Genomic DNA, 22,710 nt, shown 5'->3' on the forward strand with positions numbered 1-22,710 from the left:
TATGTAATTCATTGGTAGGAACTTCAGATAAGCGTATGAAGATGCCTTCCCTTCCGTCTCTCTGCTTTCCTACAGTCTTCATCCAATTCTTCTTACTCCTTTCCATGGCAAACTCGTGTAGGGTCTCACTGTTGTCAGCAGCTACCTCCCATCCTCGCAGTGAAAGCTAATGCACACACTCTGTCACAGTGCTGCCAATCACCGGTGTGGTTCCCTCCCCTACTGGAATAGAATCCAGTGATTCTTTTGCGTCTGTCACTAACGCCCAGTAAGTTACAGGTTTGAAGCACGTCACAGTCATTCAGTCATTGAATCCTACTCAGAATACCACAGACAAGGTTAGACCTTCCGGTTTCTCTTGAATGCCGCCATCAGTTCTTGCCTATACCACGAAGACTCTGATCTCACGGAATGGTTGGCTCGTTTGTCAGGCGAGCACTCGGTTGTCAGGCGATCAACCATGCATCGTGCAATCAGGAATCCAAGAGATATTCACTAGAGCCTCGAATGCTAGTAGAACAAGAGTGGTTGTCAGTCACTTTGTTCATGAGTGAGAATGGTGATGGGCGTCAATCATCACCTTCATCAAGTTGAAGAACAAGTGATATCTTGGATAAAGAACAAGCGGAATTGAATGGAAGAACAATAGTAATTGCATTAATACTCGAGGTACAGTAGAGCTCCACACCTTAATCTATGGTGTGTAGAAACTCCACCGTTGAAAATACATAAGCATAAGGTCTAGGCATGGCCGAATGGCCAGCCTCCCAATGATCTAAGAACTAAAATGTCCAAAGATGATCTAGAGATCTAAAGTGATCAAAAGATATAAAGATCCAAAGACTCAAAGATTCAAGAACTAGTAGAGAACTAGTAGCCTAAGGTGTACAAAGATGAGTAAATGACATAAAAATCCACTTCCGGGCCCACTTGGTGTGTGCTTGGGCTGAGCAATGAAGCATTTTTCGTGTAGAGACTCTTCTTGGCGTATAACTCCCATTTTGGTGCCAGTTTGGGCGTTTAACTCCCATTCTTGTGCCAGTTCCGGCGTTTAACGCTGGGAATTCTGAGGGTGACTTTGAACGCCAGTTTGGGCCATCAAATCTTGGGCAAAGTATGGACTATCATATATTGCTGGAAAGCCCAGGATGTCTACTTTCCAACGCCGTTAAGAGCGCGCCAATTGGGCTTCTGTAGCTCCAGAAAATCCACTTTGAGTGCAGGGAGGTCAGAATCCAACAGCATCTGCAGTCCTTTTTGGTCTCTGAATCAGATTTTTGCTCAGGTCCCTTAATTTCAGCCAGAAAATACCTGAAATCACAGAAAAACACACAAACTCATAGTAAAGTCCAGAAAAGTGAATTTTAACTAAAAACTAATAAAAATATACTAAAAACTAACTATATCATATCAAAAACATACTAAAAACAATGCCAAAAAGCATACAAATTATCCGCTCATCACAACACCAAACTTAAATTGTTGCTTGTCCCCAAGCAACTGAAAATCAAATAAGATAAAAAGAAGAGAATATACTATAGACTCCAAATTATCAATGAAACTTAGCTCCAAATTAGATGAGCGGGACTAGTAGCTTTTTGCCTCCGAACAGTTTTGGCATCTCACTTTATCCTTTGAAATTCAGAATGATTGGCTTCTTTAAGAACTCAGAATCCAGATAGTGTTATTGATTCTCCTAGTTAAGTATGATGATTCTTGAACATAGCTACTTATTGAGTCTTGGCTGTGGCCCAAAGCACTTTGTCTTCCAGTATTACCACCGGATACATACATGCCACAGACACATAATTGGGTGAACCTTTTCAGATTGTGACTCAGCTTTGCTAAAGTCCCCAATTAGAGGTGTCCAGGGTTCTTAAGCACACTCTTATTGCCTCGGATCACAACTTTATTTCTTTCTTTTTCTTTCTTTTTCTCCCCTTTTTTTTCGTTTTTCTCCTTCTCTCTTTTTTTTTGTGTATTCATTGCTTTTTCTTGCTTCAAGAATCATTTTAATGATTTTTCAGATCCTCAGTAACATGTCTCCTTTTTCATCATTCTTTCAAGAGCCAACAATTTTAACATTCATGAACCACAAATTCAAAAGACATATGCACTGTTTAAGCATACATTCAGAAAACAAAAAGTATTGTCACCACATCAATCTAATTAAGCTAGTTTTAAAGATGAATTTGAAATCCTGTACTTCTTGTTCTTTTGTAATAAAAAACAGTTTTCATTTAAGAAAGGTGATGGATTCATATAACTTTTTGGCATAGACACTATGACACTAATGATCACAAGACACAAACATGGATAAACATAAGCATAAAATTCGAAAAACAGAAGAATAAATAACAAGGAAATCAAGGAACGGGTCCACCTTAGTGATGGCGGCTCTTTCTTGCTCTTGAAGATCCTCTGGAGTGCTTGAGCTTCTCAATGTCTCTTCCTTGTCTTTGTTGCTCCTCCCTCATGATTCTTTGATCTTCTCTAATCTCATGAAGGATGATGGAGTGTTCTTGATGCTCCACCCTTAGTTGTCCCATGTTGGAACTCAATTCTCCTAGGGAGGTGTTTAGTTGCTCCCAATAGTCTTGTGGAGGAAAGTGCATCCCTTGAGATGAATCTCTCCATCTCCCATGACTCGGAGGTGAAAGCTTTTGCCTTCCCTTTCCTCTTTCTAGAGGTTTCTCCGGCCTTGGATGTCATAAATGGTTATGGAAAAACAAAAAGCAATGCTTTTACCAAACCAAACTTAAAAGGTTTGCTCGTCCTCGAGCAAAAGAAGAAAGAAGAGAGTAGAAGAAGAAGAAATGGAGGAGAGGGAGAGTGGTAGAGGTGATTGGGGAATGGGTGAAGAAGAAGAGAGTGTGGTAGGGTTTGGTGGGGATCCTGTGGGGTCCACAGATCCTTAGGTGTCAAGGAAAAGTCATCCCTGCACCAAATGGCATTCAAAAACACGTTTTGAGCCAATTCTGGCGTTAAACGCCGGGCTGGTGCCCCTTTCTGGCGTTTAACGCCAGGTTCTTCCCCTTTCCTGGCGTTTAACGCCAGTCTGGTGCCCCTTTCTGGCGTTAAACGCCCAGAATGGTGCCAGACTGGGCGTTAAACGCCCAACTGCTAGCCTCACTGGCGTTTAAACGCCAGTGAGTTCTTCCTCCAGGGTGTGCTGTTTTTCTTCCTGTTTTTCATTCTGTTTTTGCTTTTTTCATTGATTTTGTGACTCCTCATGATCATCAACCTACAAAAAAGATAAAATAACAAAAGAAAATAATTAATTATAAAACATTGGGTTGCCTCCCAACAAGCGCTTCTTTAATGTCATTAGCTTGACAGAGGACTCTCATGGAGCCTCAGAAGTGCTCAGAACCGTGTTGGACCCTCCCAACACCAAACTTAGAGTTTGAATGCGGGGGTTCAACACCAAACTTAGAGTTTGGTTGTGGCCTCCCAACACCAAACTTAGAGTTTGGTTGTGGGGGCTCTGTTTGGCTCTGTTTTGAGAGAAGCTCTTCATGCTTCCTCTCCATGATGACAGAGGGATATCCTTGAGCTTTAAACACCAAGGATTCTTCACTCACTTGAATGATCAACTCACCTCTATCAACATCAATCACAGCCTTTGCTGTGGCTAGGAAGGGTCTGCCAAGGATGATGGATTCATCCATGCATTTCCCAGTCTCTAGGACTATGAAATCAGTAGGGATGTAATGGTCTTCAATTTTCACCAAAACATTCTCTACAATTCCATAAGCTTGTTTTTTTGAATTGTCTGCCATCTCTAGTGAGATTCTTGCAGCTTGTACCTCAAAGATCCCTAGCTTCTCCATTACAGAGAGAGGCATGAGGTTTACACTTGACCCTAAGTCACACAGAGCCTTCTTGAAGGTCATGGTGCCTATGGTACAAGGTATGGAAAATTTCCCAGGATCTTGTCTCTTTTGAGGTAATTTCTGCCTAGACAAGTCATCCAGCTCTTTGGTGAGCAAGGGGGGTTCATCCTCCCAAGTCTCATTTCCAAATAACTTGTCATTTAGCTTCATGATTGCTCCAAGGTATTTAGCAACTTGCTCTTCAGTGACATACTCATCCTCTTCAGAGGAAGAATACTCGTCAGAGCTTATGAATGGCAGAAGTAATTCCAATGGAATCTCTATGGTCTCATTTTGAGCCTCAGATTCCCATGGTTCCTCATTAGGGAACTCAGTGGAGGTCAGTGCACGCCCATTGAGGCCTTCCTCAGTGGCGTTCACTTGCTCTCCTTCCTCTCCAAATTCGGCCATGTTTATGGCTTTGCACTCTCCTTTTGGATTTTCTTCTGTATTGCTTGGGAGAGTACTTGGAGGGAGTTCAGTGATTTTCTTACTCAGTTGTCCCACTTGTGCCTCCAAATTTCTAATGGAGGACCTTGTTTCATTCATGAAACTTTGAGTGGTTTTAATTAGATCAGAGACCATGGTTGCTAAGTCAGAGGGGTTCTGCTTAGAGTTCTCTGTCTGTTGCTGAGAAGATGATGGAAAAGGCTTGCCATTGCTAAACCTGTTTCTTCCACCATTATTATTGTTGAAACCTTGTTGAGGTCTCTGTTGATCCTTCCATGAAAGATTTGGATGATTCCTCCATGAAGGATTGTAGGCGTTTCCATAGGGTTCTCCCATGTAATTCACCTCTTCTATTGAAGGGTTCTCAGGATCATAAGCTTCTTCTTCAGATGAAGCTTTCTTAGTACTGCTTGGTGCATTTTGCATTCCAGACAAACTTTGAGAAATCATATTGACTTGTTGAGTCAATATTTTGTTCTGAGCCAATATGGCATTCAGAGTATCAATCTCAAGAACTCCTTTCTTCTGACTAGTCCCATTGTTCACAGGATTCCTTTCAGAAGTGTACATGAATTGGTTATTTGCAACCATTTCAATCAGTTCTTGAGCTTCAGTAGGCGTCTTCTTCAGATGAAGAGATCCTCCAGAAGAGCTATCCAAGGACATCTTGGACAGTTCAGAGAGACCATCATAGAAAATACCTATGATGCTCCATTAAGAAAGCATATCAGTGGGACACTTTCTGATCAATTGTTTGTATCTTTCCCAAGCTTCATAGAGGGATTCTCCTTCCTTCTGTCTGAAGGTTTGGACTTCCACTCTAAGCTTACTCAATTTTTGAGGTGGAAAGAACTTTGCCAAGAAGGCATTGACTAGCTTTTCCCAAGAGTCCAGGCTTTCTTTAGGTTGAGAGTCCAACCATGTCCTAGCTCTGTCTCTTACAGCAAAAGGGAATAGCATAAGTCTGTAGACCTCAGGGTCAACCCCATTAGTCTTGACTGTGTCACAGATTTGCAAGAACTCAGCTAAAAACTGATGAGGATCTTCCAATGGAAGTCCATGGAACTTGCAATTCTGTTGCATTAGAGAAACCAATTGAGGCTTAAGCTCAAAGTTGTTTGCTCCAATGGCAGGGATAGAGATGCTTCTCCCATAGAAGTCGGGAGTAGGTGCAGTAAAGTCACCAAGCACCTTCCTTGCATTGTTGGCATTGTTGTTGTTTTCGGCTACCATTTGTTCTTCTTCCTTGAAGAGTTCGTCCAGGTGCTCTAAAGAGAGTTGTGCTTTGGCTTCTCTTAGCTTTTTCTTCAAGGTCCTTTCAGGTTCAGGATCAGCCTCAACAAGAATGCCTTTGTCTTTGCTCCTGCTCATAAGAAAGAGAAGGAAACAAGAAAATGTGGAATCCTCTATGTCACAGTATAGAGATTCCTTGAAGTGTCAGAGGAAAAGAAGAGTAGAAGACAGAAGTGGAAAATTCGAACTTATCAAAGAAGATGGAGTTCGAATTTTGCATTAAGGGATAGTGTTAGTCCATAAATAGAAGGATGTGAGAAGGAGGGAAGTAATTTTCGAAAATTAAGTGGAAAATTTAAAAAAATATTTTTGAAAAACATTACTTAATTTTCGAAAATGAAAAGGGAAAAGAAATCAAATGATTTTTGAAAAAGATTTTGAAATTAGAAATCAGAAACATTTGATTGAAAACTATTTTGAAAAAGATGTGGTTAAGAAGATATGATTGGTTTTAAAAAGATGTGATTGAGAAGATATGATTTGAAAACAATTTTAAAAGATATGATTTGAAAACAATTTGAAAAGATATGATTTTAAAAATTAATGACTTGCCTAACAAGAAAAGATATGAATCAAACATAAAACCTTCCTCAACAGAAAAGGCAAAAAATGTTCAATCAAATCATTAATTGTTAATAAGTATTTTTGAAAAAGGAAAGAAATTGATTTTGAAAAAGATTTGATTGAAAAGATTTGATTTGAAAAAGATTTGATTTTGAAAAACTTTGAAAACTTAAAAAAAAATTGATTTTGAAAACAAAATCTTCCCCCTTGTGCCATCCTGGCGTTAAACGCCCAGAATGGTATCCATTCTGGCGTTTAACGCCCAAAATGCTACCCTTTTGGGCGTTAAACGCCCAACCAGGTACCCTGGCTGGCGTTTAAACGCCAGTCTGTCCTTCTTCACTGGGCGTTTTGAACGCCCAGCTTTTTCTGTGCAATTCCTCTGCTGTATGTTCTGAATCTTCAATTCTCTGTATTATTGACTTGAAAAGACACAAATTAAAAATATTTTTGGATTTTTAATAATAAGGACAAACCAAAATGCAACAAGAATCAAATGACAATGCATGCAAGACACCAAACTTAGCAGTTTGTATACTACTGACACTAACAAAACGAAAATGCATATGAGACACACAAAACACTCAAGTCGATAGAATTCAAAGATCAGAACAAGGAAATCATCAAGAACAACTTGAAGATCAATGAGGACACATGCATGAATGCAATAAGAACAGAAACATGCAATTGACACTAAACTTAAGATGAGACTCTAGACTCAAAAAAGAAATATTTTTGGATTTTATGATTTTATAATTTTTTTTGGATTTTTCGAAAATTATGTAGAAAAAGAAAATAAAGGTATCAAAATTCTTAATGAGAATTCCAGGAATCATGCAATGTTAGTCTAAAGCTTTAGTCTAAAGAAATTAGACATGGCCGGCCAAGCTTCAGCAGGACATTGCATTCAAGAGCTAAATTGATGAAGATCAATCAGCTTTGGTGATGATAAGAACATCACCTTGAAACACTAGAATTCATTCTTAAGAGCTCTGAAAAAAAAATACCTAATCTAAGCAACAAGATGAACCGTCAGTTGTCCAGCCTAAACAATCCCGGGCAATAACACCAAAAACTTGATGTTGTTGCCGGATCTTGGCACTGATGTTACCAAAAGCTTGCTCAAAACTTGAACAATCCCCGGCAACGGCGCCAAAAACTTGGTGCGCGAAATTGTGAACAATACTTTTTCACAACTCTCATAATCCCCGGTCATGAACCCCAAAAACTTGGTAGCTCAATACCATGGCATTACACAACTTCGCACAACTAACCAGCAAGTGCACTGGGTCGTCCAAGTAATAAACCTTACGCGAGTAAGGGTCGATCCCACGGAGATTGTTAGTATTGAAGCAAGCTATGGTCATCTTGTAAATCTTAGTCAGGCAAACTCAAATGTATATGGTGATGAACGAAAATAACATAAAAGATAAAGATAGTGATACTTATGTAATTCATTGGTAGGAACTTCAGATAAGCGTGTGAAGATGCCTTCCCTTCCGTCTCTCTGCTTTCCTACAGTCTTCATCCAATTCTTCTTACTCCTTTCCATGGCAAACTCGTGTAGGGTCTCACTGTTGTCAGCAGCTACCTCCCATCCTCGCAGTGAAAGCTAATGCACACACTCTGTCACAGTGCTGCCAATCACCGGTGTGGTTCCCTCCCCTACTGGAATAGAATCCAGTGATTCTTTTGCGTCTGTCACTAACGCCCAGTAAGTTACAGGTTTGAAGCACGTCACAGTCATTCAGTCATTGAATCCTACTCAGAATACCACAGACAAGGTTAGACCTTCCGGTTTCTCTTGAATGCCGCCATCAGTTCTTGCCTATACCACGAAGACTCTGATCTCACGGAATGGTTGGCTCGTTTGTCAGGCGAGCACTCGGTTGTCAGGCGATCAACCATGCATCGTGCAATCAGGAATCCAAGAGATATTCACTAGAGCCTCGAATGCTAGTAGAACAAGAGTGGTTGTCAGTCACTTTGTTCATGAGTGAGAATGGTGATGGGCGTCAATCATCACCTTCATCAAGTTGAAGAACAAGTGATATCTTGGATAAAGAACAAGCGGAATTGAATGGAAGAACAATAGTAATTGCATTAATACTCGAGGTACAGCAGAGCTCCACACCTTAATCTATGGTGTGTAGAAACTCCACCGTTGAAAATACATAAGCATAAGGTCTAGGCATGGCCGAATGGCCAGCCTCCCAATGATCTAAGAACTAAAATGTCCAAAGATGATCTAGAGATCTAAAGTGATCAAAAGATATAAAGATCCAAAGACTCAAAGATTCAAGAACTAGTAGAGAACTAGTAGCCTAAGGTGTACAAAGATGAGTAAATGACATAAAAATCCACTTCCGGGCCCACTTGGTGTGTGCTTGGGCTGAGCAATGAAGCATTTTTCTTGTAGAGACTCTTCTTGGCGTATAACTCCCATTTTGGTGCCAGTTTGGGCGTTTAACTCCCATTCTTGTGCCAGTTCCGGCGTTTAACGCTGGGAATTCTGAGGGTGACTTTGAACGCCAGTTTGGGCCATCAAATCTTGGGCAAAGTATGGACTATCATATATTTCTGGAAAGCCCAGGATGTCTACTTTCCAACGCCGTTAAGAGCGCGCCAATTGGGCTTCTGTAGCTCCAGAAAATCCACTTTGAGTGCAGGGAGGTCAGAATCCAACAGCATCTGCAGTCCTTTTTGGTCTCTGAATCAGATTTTTGCTCAGGTCCCTCAATTTCAGCCAGAAAATACCTGAAATCACAGAAAAACACACAAACTCATAGTAAAGTCCAGAAAAGTGAATTTTAACTAAAAACTAATAAAAATATACTAAAAACTAACTATATCATATCAAAAACATACTAAAAACAATGCCAAAAAGCATACAAATTATCCGCTCATCACCAAAGCACAACTCTCTTTAGAGGACCTGACCGAATTCTTCAAAGAAGAAGAACCTATGGCAGCCGAAAACAACAACAATGCCAACAATGCAAGGAAGGTGCTGGGTGACTTTACTGCACCTATTCCCAACTTTTATGGGAGAATGATCTCTATCCCTGCCATTGGAGCAAACAACTTTGAGCTTAAGCCTCAATTAGTTTCTCTAATGCAACAGAATTGCAAGTTCCATGGACTTCCACTAGAAGATCCTCATCAGTTTTTAGCTGAGTTCTTGCAAATCTGTGACACTGTCAAGACTAATGGGGTTGACCCTGAGGTCTACAGACTTATGCTATTCCCTTTTGCTGTAAGAGACAGAGCTAGAACATGGTTGGACTCTCAACCTAAAGAAAGCCTGGACTCTTGGGAAAAGCTAGTCAATGCCTTCTTGGCAAAGTTCTTTCCACCTCAAAAATTGAGTAAGCTTAGAGTGGAAGTCCAAAACTTCAAACAGAAGGAAGGAGAATCCCTCTATGAAGCTTGGGAAAGATACAAACAATTGATCAGAAAGTGTCCCACTGATATGCTTTCTGAATGGAGCATCATAGGTATTTTCTATGATGGTCTCTCTGAACTGTCCAAGATGTCTTTGGATAGCTATTCTAGAGGATCTCTTCATCTGAAGAAGACGCCTACTGAGGCTCAAGAACTGATTGAAATGGTTGCAAATAACCAATTCATGTACACTTCTGAAAGAAATCCTGTGAACAATGGGACTAGTCAGAAGAAAGGAGCTCTTGAGATTGACACTCTGAATGCCATATTAGCTCAGAACAAAATATTGACTCAACAAGTCAATATGATTTCTCAAAGTCTATCTGGAATGCAAAATGCACCAAGCAGTACTAAGGAAGCTTCATCTGAGGAAGAAGCTTATGATCCTGAGAACCCTTCAATGGAAGAGGTGAATTACATGGGAGAACCTTATGGAAACACCTACAACCCTTCATGGAGAAATCATCCAAATCTCTCATGGAAGGATCAACAGAGACCTCAACAAGGTTTCAACAATAATAATGGTGGAAGAAACAGGTTTAGCAATAGCAAGCCTTTTCCATCATCTTCTCAGCAACAGACAGAGAGTTCTAAGCAGAATACCTCTGACTTAGCAACCATGGTCTCTGATCTAATCAAAACCACTCAAAGTTTCATGACTAAAACAAGGTCCTCCATTAGAAACTTGGAGGCACAAGTGGGTCAGCTGAGCAAGAAAATTACTGAACTCCCTCCTAGTACTCTCCCAAGCAATACAGAAGAAAATCCAAAGGGACAGTGCAAGGCCATCAACATGGCCGAATTTTGGGAGGAAGGAGAGGCAGTGAACGCCACTGAGGAAGACCTCAATGGACGTCCACTGGCCTCCAATGAGTTCCCCAATGAGGAACCATGGGAATCTGAGGCTCAAAATGAGACCATAGAGATTCCATTGGACTTACTTCTGCCATTCATGAGTGGTGCACGAAATTGCAATCACACTTTTGCAACTCCGCACAACTAACCAGCAAGTGTACTGGGTCGTCCAAGTAATACCTTGCGTGAGCAAAGGTCGATCCCACAGAGATTGTCGGCTTGAAGCAAGCTATGGTTATCTTGTAAATCTTAGTCAGGATATCAGAAATTATCAGGATTGATTGTGAAAAGCAAAAGAACATGAAATGATTACTTGTTTTGCAGTAATGGAGAATAGGTTGAGGTTTTGGAGATGCTCCATCTTCTGAATCTCTGCTTTCCTACTGTCTTCTTCTTCAAACACGCAAGTCTCCTTCCATGGCAAGCTGTGTATAGGGTTTCACCGTTGTCAATGAGCAATGAAGCATTTTCGTGTAGAGACCTTTTCTGGAGTTAAACGCTAGCTTTCATGCCAGTTTGGGCGTTTAACTCCAAGTTTTATGCCAGTTCCGGCGTTTAACGCTGGAATTTCTGAGGGAGACTTTGAGCGCCGGTTTGGGCCATCAAATCTTGGGCAAAGTATGGACTATCATATATTGCTGGAAAGCCCAGGATGTCTACTTTCCAATGCCGTTGAGAGCGCGCCAATTGGGCTTCTGTAGCTCCAGAAAATCCACTTCGAGTGCAGGGAGGTCAGAATCCAACAGCATCTGCAGTCCTTTTCAGTCTCTGAATCAGATTTTTGCTCAGGACCCTCAATTTCAGCCAGAAAATACCTGAAATCACAGAAAAACACACAAACTCATAGTAAAGTCCAGAAAAGTGAATTTTAGCTAAAAACTAATAAAAATATACTAAAAACTAACTAAATCATGCTAAAAACATACTAAAAACAATGCCAAAAAGCATACAAATTATCCGCTCATCACAACACCAAACTTAAATTGTTGCTTGTCCCCAAGCAACTGAAAATCAAAATAGGATAAAAAAGAAGAGAATATACTATAGACTCCAAAATATCAAGGAAACATAGCTCCAATTAGATGAGCGGGACTAGTAGCTTTTTGCCTCCGAACAGTTTTGGCATCTCACTCTATCCCTTGAAGTTCAGAATGATTGGCATCTATAAGAATTCAGAACTCAGATAGTGTTATTGATTCTCTTAGTTGAGCATAATGATTCTTGAACATAGCTAGTGTATGAGTCTTGGCTGTGGCCCAAAGCACTCTGTCTTCCAGTATTACCACCGGATACATACATGCCACAGACACATAATTGGGTGAACCTTTTCAGATTGTGACTCAGCTTTGCTAAAGTCCCCAATTAGAGGTGCCCAGGGTTCTTAAGCACACTCTTGTTGCCTTGGATCACAACTTTATTTCTTTCTTTTTCTTTTTCTTCTTTTTCTCTTTTTTTTTCGAAATTTTTTTTGTATCCACTGCTTTTTCTTGCTTCAAGAATCAATCTAATGATTTTTAGATACTCAATAACAGTTCTCTTCTTCCTCATTCTTTCAAGAGCCAACAATTTTTAACATTCTCAAAACAACAAATTCAAGAGACATATGCACTGTTCAAGCATTCATTCAGAAAACAAAAAGTATTTGTCACCACATCAAACTAATTCAACTAGTTTCAAGGATAAATTTCGAAATCCTGTACTTCTTGTTCTTTTGTGATTAAAGCATTTTTCATTTAAGAGAGGTGATGGATTCATAGGACATTCATAGCCTTAAGGCATAAAATTTCAATTTTATTAATTATGAATTAAGAACAAGACTCAAAGATAGATATAAGATGAGACTAAAAAAAAAATAGAAAACAAAACAAAAGAACAAAAACGCAAAAAAAAAAAAATAGGCTCCTAATGATAGAGGTTTTCACAGAGTTAGGACTCAACAACCTTGATTTTGAGAAGTGGATGCTCCCTCAGCTTGAGAGGAGAGCTTTTGGCGTTTCAACTCTTGGAGTTCACGCCCCTGCTTCTCTTGTTCCTTCAGCAATTTGCAGAGCATGCAGTTCTGATTCTGCTGTTCTTCCTTCAGTTGCTCCATAGTCTCTTGCAACTTGGTGATAGATGCTTCTAGGCTGGTCCAGTAGTCAATTCTTGGGAATTCAGGGAGGAATTCCTGCGCCCTCCTCTTGATAGAGTTGTCTTGCATTTGTCCTTCCATTGACTTCTTGGTGATCGGGTGTTCAATGGGTATGAACTCATCTACTCCCATCTTCACCCCAGCCTCTTTACAGAGCAAGGAAATCAAGCTTGGGTAAGCCAATTTGGCTTCAGTGGAATTCTTATTTGCAATTGTGTAAATCTCACAAGCAATCACATGATGAACCTCCACTTCTTTTCCAAGCATAATGCAATGAATCATCACTGCTCTCTTGATGGTGACCTCAGATCGGTTGCTAGTGGGCAATATGGAACGCCCAATAAAATCTAGCCAACCTCTTGCAATTGGTTTGAGGTCTCCCCTCTTGAGTTGGTTTGGGACACCCTTTGAATTGGTTATCCACTTAGTCCTAGGGAGGCATATGTCCTCTAGAACTTGATCCAACCCTTTATCTGCTTTCACCATCCTCCTATTGAAGGAATCAGGATCATCTTGCAGTTGAGGTAGTTTGAAGATTTCTCTTATTTTGTCCAGATGGAAGTACATAACTTTCCCTCTAACCATGGTTCTGTAGGTATGGTAAGCAGTTCCAGTCATTCTTTGCTTATCTGTTAGCCACAGATTAGAGTAGAATTCCTGAACCATGTTCCTTCCAACCTTTATTTCAGGATTGGTTAGAACTTCCCATCCTCTGTTTCGAATTTGCTCTTGGATCCCCGGATATTCATCTTCTTTCAGATCAAATTTAACTTCCGGGATCACTGACCTCAGACCCATTATTTTGTGATAATGGTCTTCATGTTCTTTGGTTAAGAACTTCTCTTGATTCCAAAGATTCTTTGGATTATTCTCTTTCTTTCCTCTTAAATTGGTTTGTTTTCCCTTAGGAGCCATGATCTTGATGAATCTTGGCTTAGTGATCACAGAAAAGCACACCAAACTTAGAGGTTTGCTTGTCCTCAAGCAAAAGAAAGGAAAGAAGAGAGAGAGAGGAAGAGGAAATTCGAATGGTGTGGTGGAAAGAGGGGTGGAAAACGTTTATTTATAGAGTGGGGGGAGAGATTTTCAAAAAAAAGAGAAATTTGAAAGGGGATTTGAGGAGATATGGAAAGAAATTGAAAGAAGGGTGAGTTTTTGAACAAAATTTGGGAATGATTTGGAAGATTTGAAGAATGATTTAAAATTCTTGAAAATTTGAAAGTGAATGATGAGAGATTGAAATGTGTTTTTGTAGAAAAATATGGGTGAGAAAAGGAAAGTTTGAAAAAATCTGAGTTGAAAACAAAATTGTGGTCCCCCCACCTTTCTGGCGTTAAACGCCCAGAATGGTACCCATTCTGGCGTTTAACGCCCAATTGGCACCCCTTTTGGGCGTTTAACGCCCAGCTAGGTGCTCTGCCTGGCGTTAAACGCCAGAAATCCTTTAGCACTGGGCGTTTTTCTGAACGCCCAGAATGCTGCACACCTGGCGTTAAACGCCCAGAATGGTGCCCATTCTGGCGTTTAACGCCCAAAATGGCACCATTCCTGGCGTTAAACGCCCAGAATGGTACCCATTCTGGCGTTTAACGCCCAAAATGCCCCTTACTGGCATTTTTTTCGCCAGTAAGTTCTTTTTCTCTGCTTTTTGAGCTGAATCCTTCTGTAACTCTGTGAATCCTTTCATTTTTGATACTTGCCTCTGTAAGAACAAATCATATAACCTCCTAATGACTGGGTTGCCTCCCAGCAAGCGCTTCTTTACTGTCTTTAGCTGGACCTTCACTGAGAATTACTCAAGTCTCAGTTTTGAGCATTCCTGCTCAAAATTTCCTTCAAGATAATGCTTGATTCTCTGTCCATTAACAATGAACTTCTTGTCAGAATCAATATCCTGAAGCTCAACATATCCATATGGTGACACTCCTGTAATCACATACGGACCCCTCCACCGGGATTTGAGTTTTCCTGGAAACAGTCTGAGCCTAGAGTTTAAGAGCAGAACTTTTTGTCCTGGCTCAAAGACTCTGGTTGACAACTTCTTGTCATGCCATTTCTTTGCCTTTTCCTTATAGATTTTTGCATTTTCAAAGGCATTGAGTCTGAACTCCTCTAGCTCATTTAGCTGGAGCAATCTTTTTTCACCAGCTAACTGTGCATCCATGTTTAGGAATCTGGTTGCCCAGTAGGCTTTATGTTCCAGTTCCACAGGCAAATGACAGGCCTTCCCATACACCAGTTGGTATGGGGAGGTTCCTATAGGAGTCTTGAATGCTGTTCTGTATGCCCACAGAGCATCATCCAAGCTCTTTGCCCAATCCTTTCTTCGGGCTATCACAGTCCGTTCCAGGATTCTTTTTAGCTCTCTGTTAGAGACCTCAGCTTGCCCATTTGTCTGTGGATGATACGGAGTTGCCACTTTGTGGCTAATTCCATATCTAACCATAGCAAGGTGTAGCTGTTTATTGCAGAAATGAGTGCCCCCGTCACTGATTAACACTCTGGGAACGCCAAACCTGCTGAAAATATTTTTCTAGAGGAATTTTAGTACGGTCTTGGTATCATTAGTGGGTGTAGCAATCGCTTCTACCCACTTAGATACATAGTCCACTGCCACCAGAATGTAAGTGTTTGAGTATGATGGTGGGAATGGCCCCATGAAGTCAATTCCCCATACATCAAACAATTCTATCTCTAATATCCCTTGTTGAGGCATGGCATATCCATGAGGCAGGTTACCAGCTCTTTGGCAACTGTCATAGTTACGCACAAACTCTCGGGAATCTTTATAGAGAGTAGGCCAGTAGAAGCCACATTGGAGGACTTTAGTGGCTGTTCGCACACTTCCAAAATGTCCTCCATACTGTGATCCATGGCAATGCCATAGGATCCTTTATGCTTCTTCTCTGGGTACACATCTGCGGATCACTCCGTCAGCACATCTCTTAAAGAGATATGGTTCATCCCAAAGGTAGTACTTGGCATCTGAAATTAATTTCTTTCTCTGCACGTAGCTGTACTCTTTGGGAATGAACCTCACAGCTTTAAAATTTGCAATATCTGCAAACCATGGAGCTTCCTGAATGGCAAAGAGTTGCTCATCTGGGAAAGTCTCAGAGATCTCAGTAGAAGGGAGGGACGCCCCAGCTACTGGTTCTATTCGGGACAGATGATCAGCTACTTGGTTCTCTGTCCCTTTTCTGTCTCTTATTTCTATATCAAACTCTTGCAGAAGCAACACCCATCTTATAAGCCTGGGTTTTGAATCCTGCTTTGTGAGTAAGTATTTAAGAGCAGCATGGTCAGTGTACACAACCACTTTGGATCCCACTAAATATGATCTAAACTTGTCAATGGCATAAACCACTGCAAGTAACTCTTTTTCTGTGGTTGTGTAGTTCTTCTGTGCGTCATTTAGAACACGGCTAGCATAATAAATGACGTGCAGAAGTTTGTTATGCCTCTGTCCCAACACTGCACCAATGGCATGGTCACTGGCATCACACATTAATTCAAATGGCAATGTCCAATCTGGTGCAGAGATGACTGGTGCTGTGACCAGCTTAGCTTTCAGGGTCTCAAATGCCTGCAGACACTGTGTGTCAAACACAAATGGTGTGTCAGCAGCTAACAGGTTACTCAGAGGTTTTGCAATTTTTGAAAAATCCTTTATAAACCTTCTGTAGAATCCTGCATGCCCCAGAAAGCTTCTGATTGCCTTAACATTGGTAGGTGGTGGTAATTTTTCAATTACCTCCACCTTTGCCTTATCCACCTCTATTCCCCTGCTTGAAATTTTGTGCCCAAGTACAATTCCTTCAGTCACCATAAAGTGACATTTCTCCCAGTTTAAAACCAGGTTAGTCTCTTGTTACCTTTTCAAGACAAGTGCTAGGTGATTAAGACAGGAGCTAAATGAGTCTCCATATACTGAAAAGTCATCCATGAAGACTTCCAGAAATTTCTCTACCATATCTGAGAAGATAGAGAGCATGCACCTCTGAAAGGTTGCAGGTGCATTGCACAGACCAAAAGGCATCCTTCTGTAGGCAAACACGCCAGAAGGGCAAGTAAATGCTGTTTTCTCTTGGTCCTGAGGGTCTACTGCAATTTGGTTGTAGCCTGAATAGCCATCCAAAAAGCAGTAATAATCATGACCAGCTAGTCTCTCTAGCATTTGGTCTATGAATGGTAAAGGAAAATGATCCTTTCTGGTGGCTGTATTGAGCCTTCTATAGTCAATACACATACGCCACCCTGTGACTGTTCTTGTAGGAACCAGTTCATTTTTTTCATTATGAACCACTGTCATGCCTCCCTTTTTGGGGACAACTTGGACAGGGCTCACCCAGGGGCTATCAGAAATAGGATAAATAATCCCAGCCTCTAGTAATTTAGTGACCTCTTTCTGCACCACCTCCTTCATGGCTGGATTTAGCCTCCTCTGTGGTTGGACCACTGGTTTGGCATTATCCTCCAATAGGATCTTGTGCATGCATCTAGCTGGGCTAATGCCCTTAAGATCACTTATGGACCACCCAAGAGCTGTCTTGTGTGTCCTTAGCACTTGAATCAGTGCTTCCTCTTCCTGTGAATTTAAAGCAGAGCTTATAATCACTGGAAAAGTGTCACCCTCTCCCAGAAATACATACTTCAGGGATGGTGGTAGTGGTTTGAGTTCAGGCTTGGGAGGTTTATCCTCCTCCTGAGGAATTTTCGAAAATTCCTTTACTTCCTCTGGTTCTTCTTGATCAGGTTGAGCATCTTTGAAGATGTCCTCAAGCTCTGATTCTAGGCTTTCAGCCATATTGATCTCTTCTACCAGAGAGTCAATAATGTCAGCGCCTATGCAGTCATTGTGTGTGTCTGGATGCTGCATGGCTTTTACAGCATTCAACTTGAACTCATCCTCATTGACTCTCAAGGTTACTTCCCCTTTTTGTACATCAATGAGAGTTCGTCCAGTTGCTAGGAAAGGTCTTCCTAGAATGAGAGTTGCACTCTTGTGCTCCTCCATTTCCAGCACCACAAAGTCAGTTGGAAAGGCAAATGGTCCAACCTTGACAATCATATCCTCTATTATGCCTGATGGATATTTAATGGAGCCATCAGCAAGTTGGAGGCATATCCGGGTTGGTTTGACTTCTCCAGTCAACCCAAGCTTTCTGATAGTGGATGCAGGTATTAGATTGATGCTTGCTCCAAGATCACATAGAGTTGTCTTGGTGCAAGCACCTTCTAATGTGCATGGTATCATAAAGCTTCCTGGATCTTGAAGCTTTTCTGGTAAGCTTTTTAATATGACTGCACTGCATTCTTCAGTGAGAAACACTTTTTCAGTTTCTCTCCAATCCTTCTTATGACTTAAGATCTCTTTCATGAACTTAGCATAAGAGGGTATTTGCTCAAGTGCCTCTGCAAACGGAATCTTTATTTCAAGAGTCCTTAGATAGTCTGCAAAGCGGGCAAATTGCTTATCCTGCTCCGCTTGGCGGAGTTTTTGAGGATAAGGCATCTTGGCTTTATATTCTTCAACCTTAGATGCTGCAGGTTTATTCCTTACAGAAGTGGTTGAAGAAGCCTTGTTAGAGGGATTACTGTCAGCACTCTCAGGTGTCTGCTCATCCCTTGGCGTATGAACGCCAGGATTGGGTGGAAAATGGGCGTTTAACGCCAACTTTTCCCCCTTTTCTGGCGTTTGAACGCCAGAACTGGGCAAGGAATGGGCGTTTAACGCCAGCTTTCCTTCCCTCTCTGGCGTTTGAACGCCAATAACATTCCTCTCCGGGCTCTTACTGTCCTCAGAGGGATTTTGAACAGTGGTTTGGTTGTCCTCTGTCAATTGTTCCTTGTTTGGCTTTTTACTCTTTTGAGCAGTGTTATTCAGGGTCTTCCCACTCCTCAATTGAACTGCTTGACATTCCTCTGTTATCTGTTTAGATATTTGCTGTTTTGCTTGATTCAACTGCAGTTCTATGCTCTTGTTAGCAACTTTAGTTTCATAGAGCATCTCTTTAAAGTCTGCTAACTGTTCTGTCATCAGGAGCAATTGTTGATTAAGCTCAATTATCTGTTCTTGAGGACTAGGGTCATTGACTACTGCCATGACTTCCTCTTTTGGAGAGAACTCATTGCTAGAGTATAAATATTGGTTTCTAGCAACAGTGTCTATAAGCTCTTGAGCTTCTTCAATTGTCTTCCTCATGTGTATAGATCCACCAGCTGAGTGGTCTAAAGACATCTGAGCTTTTTCCGTAAGCCCATAGTAGAAAATGTCTAACTGTACCCACTCTGAAAACATTTCAGAGGGACATTTCCTTAGCATACCTCTATACCTCTCCCAGGCATTATAAAGGGATTCATTATCCTCTTGTTTAAAGCCTTGGATGTCCAGCCTTAGCTGTGTCATCCTCTTTGGAGGGTAAAAATGATTCAGGAATTTGTCTAACAACAGTTTCCATGTCTTTATGCTTGCTATAGGTTGGTTATTCAACCACCTTTTAGCTTGATCTTTTACAGCAAATGGAAACAGTAATAGTCTGTAGACATCCTGATCTACCTCTTTATCATGTACTGTGTCAGCAATTTGTAAAAACTGTGCCAGAAACTCAGTAGGTTCTTCCTGTGGAAGACCGGAATACTGGCAATTTTGCTGCACTATGATAATGAGTTGAGGATTTAATTCAAAGCTGCTTGCTTTGATGGGAGGTGTACAGATGCTACTCCCATATGCAGCTGTAATGGGGTTAGCATATGACCCCAGAGTCCTTTTGGACTGATTAATCCCACTTAAGTCCATAATGGACAAAAGGGAAATGATAATGATTGCAAAGAGATAAATTTTGTTTTTTTTTTTTGAATTAACGAAAAAAATTAAAATAAAACAAATTAAAATAAAAATAAAAATTCAAAAATTAAAAAGAAAATAGAATCAAAGCAAATTGAAAACTGAATCAATTAATTAATTAAAAAGATTTTGAAAACAGCAATTAAAAAGATATGATTGAAAAATTTTTATGAAAAAGATCTGATTTTTAAAAAGAGGAAAGAGAAAAACACAAAAAGACACCAAACTTAAAATTTTTAGAAAATCAAACACAAATTTTCGAAAATTTTTAAGGGAAAAACACAAAGAGGACACCAAACTTAGAATTTTTATGAATCAAAAAGGGACTAAGAACATGCAAAAAAAATCGAAAATTAAAAGAAAAGCAAAAGCATGCAATAGACACCAAACTTAGAATATGAAACTAGACTCAACTAAAAGACTCTAAACCAACAAAAAGAAAACAGTCCTAATCTAAGCAACAAGATAAGCCGTCAGTTGTCCAAACTCAACAATCCCCGGCAACGGCGCCAAAAACTTGGTGCACGAAATTGCAATCACACTTTTGCAACTCCGCACAACTAACCAGCAAGTGTACTGGGTCGTCCAAGTAATACCTTGCGTGAGCAAGGGTCGATCCCACAGAGATTGTCGGCTTGAAGCAAGCTATGGTTATCTTGTAAATCTTAGTCAGGATATCAGAAATTATCAGGATTGATTGTGAAAAGCAAAAGAACATGAAATGATTACTTGTTTTGCAGTAATGGAGAATAGGTTGAGGTTTTGGAGATGCTCCATCTTCTGAATCTCTGCTTTCCTACTGTCTTCTTCTTCAAACACGCAAGTCTCCTTCCATGGCAAGCTGTGTATAGGGTTTCACCGTTGTCAATGGCTACCTCCCATCCTCTCAGTGAAAACGATTGCATATGCTTTGTCACAGCATAGCGGAATTCATCTGTCGGTTCTCGATCAGGCCGGAATAGAATCCATTGATTCTTTTGCGTCTGTCACTAACGCCCCGCCTTCAGGAGTTTGAAGCTCGTCACAGTCATTCAATCATTGAATCCTACTCAGAATACCACAGACAAGGTTTAGACCTTCCGGATTCTCTTGAATGCCGCCATCAGTCCTAGCTTATACCACGAAGATTCCGATTAAAGAATCCAAGAGATGACTACTTAATCTAAGGTAGAACGGAGGTGGTTGTCAGGCACACGTTCATAGTTGAGAATGATGATGATTGTCACGGATCATCACATTCATCCGGATTAAGAACAAGTATTATCTTAGAATGGAAGCAAGCATGATTGAATAAGAAACAGTAGTAATTGCATTAATCCATCAAGACACAGCAGAGGTCCTCACCCCCAACCATGGGGTTTAGAGACTCATGCCGTGGAAGATACACAAAGAAAACGTGTAAAGTGTCATGAGGTACTGATACAATGTCAAAAGATCTTATTAATAGTAAACTAGTAACCTAGGGTGTACAGAAATGAGTAAATGACGTAAAAATCCACTTCTGGGCCCACTTGGTGTGTGCTTGGGTTGAGCAATGAAGCATTTTGGTGTAGAGACCTTTTCTGGAGTTAAACGCCAGCTTTCATGCCAGTTTAGGCGTTTAACTCCAAGTTTTATGCCAGTTCCGGCGTTTAACGCTGGAATTTCTGAGGGAGACTTTGAGTGCCGGTTTGGGCCATCAAATCTTGGGCAAAGTATGGACTATCATATATTGCTGGAAAGCCCAGGATGTCTACTTTCCAATGCCGTTGAGAGCGCGCCAATTGGAGTGCACGGAGGTCAGAATCCAACAGCATCTGCAGTCTTTTTCAGTCTCTGAATCAGATTTTTGCTCAGGACCCTCAATTTCAGCCAGAAAATACCTGAAATCACAGAAAAACACACAAACTCATAGTAAAGTCCAGAAAAGTGAATTTTAGCTAAAAACTAATAAAAATATACTAAAAACTAACTAAATCATGCTAAAAACATACTAAAAACAATGCCAAAAAGCATACAAATTATCCGCTCATCAATGAGCTCTGATGAGTATTCTTCCTCTGAAGAGGATGAGTATGTCACTGAAGAGCAAGTTGCTAAATACCTTGGAGCAATCATGAAGTTAAATGACAAGTTATTTGGAAATGAGACTTGGGAGGATGAAGCTCTTTTGCTCACCAAAGAACTGGATGACTTGTCTAGGCAGAAACTGCCTCAAAAGAGACAGGATCCTGGGAAGTTTTCAATACCTTGTACCATAGGCACCATGACCTTCAAGAAGGCCCTGTGTGACTTGGGGTCAAGTGTAAACCTCATGCCTCTCTCTGTAATGGAGAAGTTAGGGATCTCTGAGGTGCAAGCTGCAAAAATCTCACTAGAGATGGCAGACAATTCAAGAAAACAAGCCCATGGACTTGTAGAGGATGTTCTGGTTAAGGTTAAAGACCATTACATCCCTACTGATTTCATAGTCCTAGAGACTGGGAAGTGCATGGATGAATCCATCATCCTTGGCAGACCTTTCCTAGCCACAGCAAAGGCTGTGATTGATGTTGATAGAGGAGAGTTGATCATTCAAGTGAATGAAGAATCCTTGGTATTTAAGGCCCAAGGATATCCCTCTGTCATCATGGAGAGGAAGCATGAAGAGCTTCTCTCAAAGCAGAGCCAAACAGAGCCCCCACAGTCAAACTCTAAGTTTGGTGTTGGGAGGCCACAACCAGACTCTAAGTTTGGTGTTGAACCCCCACATTCAAACTCTAAGTTTGGTGTTGGGAGGTTTCAACATGGCTCTGAGCATTTCTGAGGCTCCATGAGAGTCCTCTGTCAAGCTAATGACACTAAAGAAGCGCTTGTTGGGAGGCAACCCAATGTTTTATAATTAACTATTTCCTTTTGTTATTTTATGTCTTTTGTCGGATGATGATCATAAGAAGTCACGAAAACAATGAAAAAAAAAGCAAAAACAGAATGAAAAACAGGAAGAAAAACAGCACACCCTGGAGGACGCACCCACTGGCGTTTAAACGCCAGTGAGGTTAGCTGGTGGGCGTTTAACGCACAGTCTGGCACCATTCTGGGCGTTTAACGCCAGAAAGGGGCACCAGACTGGCGTTAAACGCCAGAGAAGGGCAAGAAGCTGGCGTTAAACGCCAGAAATGGGCACCAGCCCGGCGTTTAACGCCAGAAATGGCTCAAAACGTGATTTTGAATGCCATTTGGTGCAGGGATGACTTTTCCTTGACACCTCAGGATCTGTGGACCCCACAGGA

At 40.9% G+C, this 22,710-nt stretch overlaps 2 non-coding genes across 2 annotated transcripts; one reads left to right on the forward strand and one right to left on the reverse strand.

Annotated features, from left to right (window-relative positions):
• Window positions 1–5,045: 5,045 nt before the first annotated feature.
• On the forward strand, window positions 5,046–5,153 carry LOC112798994 (small nucleolar RNA R71). The gene has a single exon (XR_003200585.1). It is a non-coding gene; the product is annotated as a small nucleolar RNA R71 (small nucleolar RNA).
• Window positions 5,154–9,552: 4,399 nt separating this feature from the next.
• Window positions 9,553–9,660, reverse strand: LOC112799406 (small nucleolar RNA R71). Its single transcript, XR_003200987.1, has one exon. It is a non-coding gene; the product is annotated as a small nucleolar RNA R71 (small nucleolar RNA).
• Window positions 9,661–22,710: the final 13,050 nt, after the last annotated feature.

This window comes from Arachis hypogaea, chromosome 4 (genome assembly GCF_003086295.3).
Source record: "Arachis hypogaea cultivar Tifrunner chromosome 4, arahy.Tifrunner.gnm2.J5K5, whole genome shotgun sequence".
Classification (NCBI taxonomy): Eukaryota; Viridiplantae; Streptophyta; class Magnoliopsida; order Fabales; family Fabaceae; genus Arachis; species Arachis hypogaea.